At 33.5% G+C, this 8,083-nt stretch overlaps 1 long non-coding RNA gene across 1 annotated transcript; it reads left to right on the top strand.

Moving 5' to 3' along the window:
• Positions 1-271: 271 nt before the first annotated feature.
• Positions 272-1,383, top strand: LOC108663920. Its single transcript, XR_001930013.1, has 3 exons — positions 272-307; positions 947-1,031; positions 1,339-1,383. It is a non-coding gene; the product is annotated as an uncharacterized LOC108663920 (long non-coding RNA).
• Positions 1,384-8,083: the final 6,700 nt, after the last annotated feature.

The raw sequence follows: 8,083 nt of genomic DNA, 5'->3' as shown, positions 1-8,083 counted from the left end.
CTGACACTTGTCCAGCACATGGATTTTATTCAATATTATTATGGATAATTGAAGGAATTTAAGTGGTGGAGAGAGAAAGCTTAATAGTTAAGAAATTACAAATGGACCAATAATGTGATGACACGTGTCAAGTTTATATCCATTATTTATTTAGCTTTAAAATAAGTATAAAATCAGCCTATTTTCTTTCATATGGCTGGCCAAACCAAGAACAAAGAAGAACAAAGGGAGAAAAGAAAAACAAAAACTCTAGGTGAAGAATTTCAAGAGAAAAGTGTGGGAAATTCAAGGAAACAAGTGACAAAAGGTAAAATTTCTTGATTTTGACTTGCGATCTACCTTTCCCATGTATTTCTCCTCATTTTTCATGGTTAAATTACATGTTTTAATGATGAATTCATGACTGGTCGGAATGGGTATGGAGAGAGAATGATGTTAGATTGATTTGATTCTAAGTTATGTTAGTGTTTTTAGTTAGTTTACCATGTCTAGAAACAAAACAACAAGAAAAGAGTTCATATTCCCCACCATCCATCAATGGCCGAACCTACCTTGCGTTGAGTGAGGATGAATTTGATTTTTATTTTAAGAGAATTTGTTAGAAAATGATGAATTATGGTGTGGAAAAGTAGTAGGAAAAATCACGGTGTTAATGCACCATTATTGACCGAAAATTTTAAGAAGAAAAGTGAATATAGTTTTGCCAAATTTTAGGTTATTTGACTTGAGTTTGGTGAATTAAGATATTGGAAAAGAAATGGAGCAATTTGGAGCTAAATTGGATGCGTTGGCCAATTAATCGGATGATAAGACGAATTAGGCCAATACCGAATTTAGATAGGCACTCGTGCATTTTGCATTCCATATCATGCATTAGTAGTTTAAATTAATTTAAATTCAATTTAGTACCAATGAAGTAAGTTTCTCGATTTTGTACTGTGTTAAGGTGGTGAGTCCTCCCGATAAAGGTAAAGAAATTGCACCCGAGGACTAATAGTCTGAGTACTTCAAAAATCCCCACTCTAGACATTGTGAGTAACCTTCTCATCATTTTAATTATCTAAAGTATGTTTTAACTTGGTTTTGGTGAAATTTTATGAAAAATGGGTTAATGGCTAATTTTAGGTTTTATAAACAAAAATGTGTTTAAATGAAAAGATTTTATAAATTGTTTTGAAACGAAATAACGATTTTGAAAATAAAGTAATTGGAGACCACCGGTATGTTGTAAATTTATGATTGGAAATTGATGGCTTATGTTATATTGTTATTGTGTTGGCATGACTGGCTGGGTTGTGTTTTATGAATTGTATGAATTGTTTTATTTTACCCTTGCAGGCTGGGTAGTAAAATATTAGCCCTGTCATGCTGTCAAAATTTTATTGTATGGTGGGTTTAGCTTGCTGCAGTAGGTGGATTCTGTGGATCAGCCTATTAGAGGAGCGCGAAATTCGAATATATATATATATATATGTACCTCAGTCGGAGAGGCGCGTAGGGTATCTCCTGGGGTATGGTTAGAGTTCACATCACGCCGAACCACCTCGTGATGATGAACTCCGCTAACGCCAAGGAACAGCTGTGTTTTTTTCAAACTAATAATTTGTTTATGTGTATACAAAATTTTTAATAGCCTCGGCAGACTCGGTTAAATGCCTCGGCCAAGGTATCCCCGAGAATGATTTTGGCAGGAGCCAAGTTTTAAAATACTCATAAGCCATGTTGATTACTTAAATGAAATGAGTATTTATGTTATGAAAAACATATTTAGATGAAATGTTTTAATAGTCTCCTTTTACTCGACTTTAGATATTTTAAATGATGTTTGTTTAGTTGCTGGGATTTTATAATCTCACCACTCTCCTTTCCCTCCATTTAAGGCTCAGAATAGACTGTAGATAGCTGATCTCATCGAAGACTACCGTTGGACTTTCATTTTCCAAACTATAGGTTCACAATCCTCTTTACTTTTGTTTATTCGAGGGCCCACTTGTTATTGTAAATTAAATTAAATACTCTGGCTTACTGTACTACAGTATGTATGAATTTATTTAACTTTTACGCTATAAAAATTATTTACGTATAACTCTAAAAATATTGTTTTATAAGAAAATAGAATATTTTACTTAACATTTCTTTTATTTTCTTGTTATATCAAAGTAATCGAAATTTTGATTTAAATGAAGATTTTAGACTTTAAAACTCATTTTGATTATGAATTATATGTTTTGAACTTGTATATTACATTTTAGCCGGTTTTGAACTTTTTGGGGAAAAAATGACTAAAATACCCTTGTGAGACGAAAATTATTATTTTATTTGTTTTGAGTTGGAAACAGCTTAAAATCTTTTAGAGCATGATTTTTGGCAACGGTTACTCACGTGGGAAATGAGACACTGATATTAAGCCTTGCGGGGTCTTGGTCGGCATTTCGGGTAATGAATGTCTATCGAGATACCGCGGCGGTAGTCATGGGCTCGAAGAGAGTACCGGGTCGTGACAGAACCACCACGTGAGGATGAAACTCAGCCAACGCCAAGGAATGGCTATATTTTAAAAGTGAAAACATGTTTTATGGGTATATGTCGTTTTAACATCCTTGACGGACTCGGTTGGATGCTCGAGCCAAGGTGTCCCTGAGTATGATTTTTGGCACAAGCTAAATTTTTAAGAGAATCATAAGCCTTGTTGATTATTTTGATGAAATGTAATTGTTTTATATGAATTGAAATGAGTTTTAAATGTTATGAATCATATTGTGATGGGATAATTTAACTATCTCCATTTTCTCAGCTTTAGATGTTGTAGATGAACTTTGCTTACTCTCTGGGTTTATAAAAACTCACCCCTTCTTTTACCCATTTTAGGCTCAGAACAGTCTATAGACAGTCGATTTTGTAGAGGGTTGCTTTTGGATTTGCATCCTTAGAAATCGAAGGTCTACAGTCTTGTATATTTTCGGTTATTTTGGGGCCCACATGTCATTATAGAATATTTTTGTATACCTGGTTTAGTGTGCTATTATATATATGAATTTATTTTACTCTTACGCTACAAAAATTGTTTATGCAGGGTTCTATAAATATTGTTTTATAAGAAAATAGATATTTTATTTAATATTTTTATTTAGTTTGATTAGCCATGATTTCATTTTAAATGGATGATTTAGATTACTAAAATTATTTTTTGATAAGAAACGTATATTTTTCAATCGTATGTTGTATTTCACCAGGTTTCAAAATTTTTAGGTAAAAATGACCAAAATACCCCTGTGTGGCAGAAATTACTTTTTGTTTGTTTTTTATTTTAAAATAGTTTATATTCCCTTAAAACATGATATTTAGTAACTGTTGCTCACAGGGGAGACATAAAATTGATGCAAGAGCCTTGCGAGGTTTCGGTTGACATTTCGGGTAATGAATGTCTATCGAGACATCGAGGCAGTTGTCATGAGCTTGAAGGGAGTACCGGGTCATGACACTGGCTATGTGCGGTGTGGAGTACACATGAGCTGGGTGAGGTGGTGGTTGTATACATGCTTGTGTATATATATATGCTATAGAAAAGGGTATGAAATAATGTGTGATTGCATTGAATATTGAGAAAACTTGATTATTGTCAATATGTTCAATTTAATGTACAATGTGGCATGAATGGATCTTCCTTGTGGCAGTGAAAACCCTTTATCTTGTCAGAATTTTGTTGTAGCGAGAAGCCTTTTCACTATAGCGAGAATCAATCTATTATGCTTGACTTGCTTGAATTCTACTAAAGTTTTCACTCTTCAAAATTTTTGTGGTTCATGGATCCTTCATCTTCAATTGATTAAACAACCAAGGGTTTGAATGAAGGGTTTTTACCAAGAATTAAACTAAATTGCATTGTTTTTGAACTTAAATGCATCATGATTTCTAAACTTCCTTTATCGTTGCTTATTCCCTTCTTATGTTCACTCACTGAGTTTATACTCATGTTTTTTAAACTTCATGTTTTAAGTTTTTCTAAGTTAAAGGTGATTGGATCCTAAGATGAGGTGCTCCTCCCTATTCATTGCTCGATAGGTTTAATATGACACTAAATGTTAGAAACCGTGCCCAGAGTCACTTCGCTGACGGTCAAGATCTAATTAAGTGTATATGAATACTTGTTGTGAAATGCTAAGATTCATTTGTCAAGCTATATATGTATATTATGGATGATGATGCCATTCTGAATGCATAATTGGGTTGTATGGATTGTTTTCAAAGGAACTATATTTGAACATTACGAATTTTGGGGTTTAAAGAAATATGGATTAATGTATAAGATTATATAATAGGCTTGCTTGGGCTTAGTGGGCTGAGCCCATTGGGCCCTTGCACCGGTCATGGCTCGGGAATTGGGATGTGACAGGTATATAAAATATTTTTCTTCCCTTCCCTTCACTTTACTTTCTTCTTTTCTCTCTCTATAACTGGATACTTTTCCTTCTCTCTAAAGCTTCAACTTACTTCCTCTTCTCTCTCTCAAACAACCGACCGATAGCCTCTAGGCTTCTCCTTACTTCCTTCGATTGAAATAATGAGAAAGAAAAGTTGTAAAACCCACCCAAAAGTCCCTAAGTTTATCCGAAAACAAAAAAAAACTCCTGCCTATTCTACTGCCACCTCGTTCCTATGCATTTCTTTTTTTTTTTTGGTGTTTATCTTTGATTGTGGTTAGGGTATTTGGCTGCTAGACTAAAAGTTAGGATTTTTTTGGATTTTTGGCTCTAGGAATTTTAAGGTTTCAACATGTTTTTCAGAGATTTTTCTTAGGTTTTTTTTTTCATTTTTGGATCTCTCCCTTTGATTTGGGAAAAAGGCGGCTGTATAGCTGCCTTTCGATGCTGGGCATGCGGCCACCTATGCCATTCCCAGCATTGTAAGGCCTCTGTTGTCACTACCAAGAACTCCCCTCGAGCCCGTGACAACAGTCGCAGTGCCCCGATGGGCACTCATCTCCCGAAATGCCAACCGAAACCCTGCAAGGCTTAATATCAGTTTCTCATTTCCCCCGGTGAGTAACCGTTGCTAAATTTTATGTTCTAAAGGATTTTCAGCTATTTCCAACTTAAAACAGATAAAATAAAAATTTTTGTCTCACAGGGGTATTTTGGTCATTTTTCACTAAAAATTTTGAAACCAGTTAAAAATGTAGTAAACAAGTACCAATCGTATAATTCAATATTAAAAATAAGTTTAGGCATCTAAAACCTTTATTCAAAATGAAATTATAATTATTTGAATATAATAAGAAGATAAAACAAAATATTCAATAAAATATTTTATTTTCTTATAAACAGTAATTTTGGAGTTATGCATAAATACTTTTGTAACAGAAAAACAAAATAAATTCATCATATTGTAGCACAATAAACTATTAAATTTACAATAATCAAGTGGACCCACGATAACTAGTATTAAAGAAACTGTGAACCTACTGTGTGGAGGACGTTAATCCAATAGAAGCCCTTGATGGAATCAGCTATCTACAGCCTACTCTGAGCCTGAAATGGGTGAAAAGAAGGTTGGTGAGATTATAAAATCCCAATGAGTAAACAAACATCATTTAAATAAGCTAAAGCCGAGTAAAAGGAGACAATTAAAATATCCCATCACAATACGTATTTCATAATTTGAAAATTCATCCCAACCCATGCAAACAATTGAATTTCATTTAATTTCTCATTATGGCTTATGACTTCCATAAATATTTGGCCCATGCCATCAAATAGTAATCGATGACACCTTGATCAGAGGCGTACACTCAAGCCCACCAAGGCTATTAAAATTTCGTATACACTTAAAACATATTTTTAGTTTGAGAAAAACATAGCCGTTCCTTAGCGTTGGCTGAGTTCCCCTTCACGTGGTGGTTTGGCGTTAAGTGAACCATAAGCTTTACCTCAGGAGATACCCTACGTGCCTCTCCGTTCGAGGTAAGAATATAATGGGGTTTACCATGCCCCTCTAGAAGGCTGGTCCATAGAACCCCTACTACATTGATTAATTAATATATATAATCCACCATACAATAAAGTTCAATAAAATGATATGGCAATTATTGTAATTCACAGCCTTTCAAGGCTAAATACACATTTCATACATTTCAACACAAATACCAATTCAACCATTCATGCAAATACTATCATAGGCCATTAGATTCAAATCATAAATTTAATTCATAACAAGTGGTCTCCAATTACTCTATTTTTCAAAATCATCATTCAATTTTAAAACAATTTATAAAATCTTTTCATGTAGACACATTTTATTTGTAAAGCTCAAGATTTACCATTTAAACTCATTTTCATAAATTTCACCAAAACCGATTAAAAACATACTTTAGATAATAAAAATGATGGTAAGGTTACTCACAGTACTAGGAGTTCGATATACTCCTATTCTTGGTCTTCGGGCACAATCTCTTTACCCTTATTAGAGGGCTCACCACCTATGCATCATACGTGACACGAATTTCAATAATTTGTGTCAATTTATCATAAACTATTTTCGGCTCTCTAAATCTAAATGAATGCATGCGATGGGATGCAAAATGCCTGATTAATCACATAAATGTGATATTCGACCTAAGTCACACTATACTCGGTCTAATCGGCTAAAATCGCCAATTTAACTCCAAATCAATTCTTCTCACTTTCTACACTCCAATTATACCTAAATTACCTCAGTGATTGTGAATGAGATTCAATTTATCAATCCCGGATCAATAATCACACATGTTTACACATTAGGTAAAAATTCAGATTTTCACACCAAAATTTCCCATTTAATTTCTAGCCTCACCAAACATCAAATATCACCCAAATATCATGAAATATCATCAATTTCAACTACAATATCCTCCTAGAAAATTTGGCCAATAATGGTAATGGGGGAAAATGAATTCTTTTCTTGTTGTTTTGTTTCTAAATATGCTAAACTAACTAAAAACACTAACATAACTTAAAATCAAATCAATCTAACTTCATTCTCTCTCCATACCCATTTGGGCAACCATGAATTCACCATGAAAACATGAAATTTGACCATGAAAAATAAAAAAAAAATGCATGGGAAAGGTAGATCACAAGTCAAAATCAAGAAATTTTATCTTTGATTGCTTGATTCCTTGAAATCCACCAATTTTTCTTTAATTTCCCACCTAGGTTTCTTGTTTTTCCTTTCCTCTCTTTGTCTTACTATGGCCAGCCACATGAAAAGAAAATGGGATAAATATGGGCTGATTTTAATGGAAAATAATAAAATATTCTTACTTGACACGTGGCATGTTTTCATTGGTCCATTTTTAAAACTTTAAAAATTTTAATCCTTTTTATCTCCACCACACAATTAGTCAATGGTCAAAATGATGATAAGGGAAGACCATGTGCTGGACAAATGTCCTAGTGGCGGAAAATTATTGTTTTGCCCTTGGGGTGGCAAAATTACCATTTTACCCCTATGCTCTGAAAAATACCAAGAATAAATTTTTTTCACTTCTTAACCTCAAATCATACTCCAATACTCAAATCATACTCCAATAAGTCAAATGGGGCCATAAAAAGTCTTTTCTAAAAATTATCATTTTGTCCCCAGGTGGCGAATGACCATTTTGCCCTTAGATAGTGAAAATTTCGGTTTGACTCCAAATCATCATATTAAACCATTATGGGACTTTAATGTTCTTAATTTCATCTCAAATTCTCTATTTGATGTAGTTCAAGGCTTAAATCAACTTTGTTGTACCTCTAGGTACAATACCGACTTTTGTCGATTTTTCAAGACTCTCCTAGCATGCGAACATGCTATTCATCACATGTGTGTCCTGACAAATATTTTATAGAGTCGGGCTTGTCATCTTTTCCCCCACTTGGATCAACCATATGATCCTTCTTCATGACTAATTTCGACATCCGGCTAAATATTAATATTTTAATATTATTTCATTAATAAAATATTTTTTTATTCTAAAAATTTTATCTTGTCTCCTTGGTACCCAAAATACCTTATTATGCCTCACTTGACTTCCAAATCGCCTTTTATCTCACAAATTCTCCTC

Source organism: Theobroma cacao, unplaced genomic scaffold (genome assembly GCF_000208745.1).
Source record: "Theobroma cacao cultivar B97-61/B2 unplaced genomic scaffold, Criollo_cocoa_genome_V2, whole genome shotgun sequence".
Lineage (NCBI taxonomy): Eukaryota > Viridiplantae > Streptophyta > Magnoliopsida > Malvales > Malvaceae > Theobroma > Theobroma cacao.
This window is presented reverse-complemented; position numbering and strand designations above follow the sequence as displayed.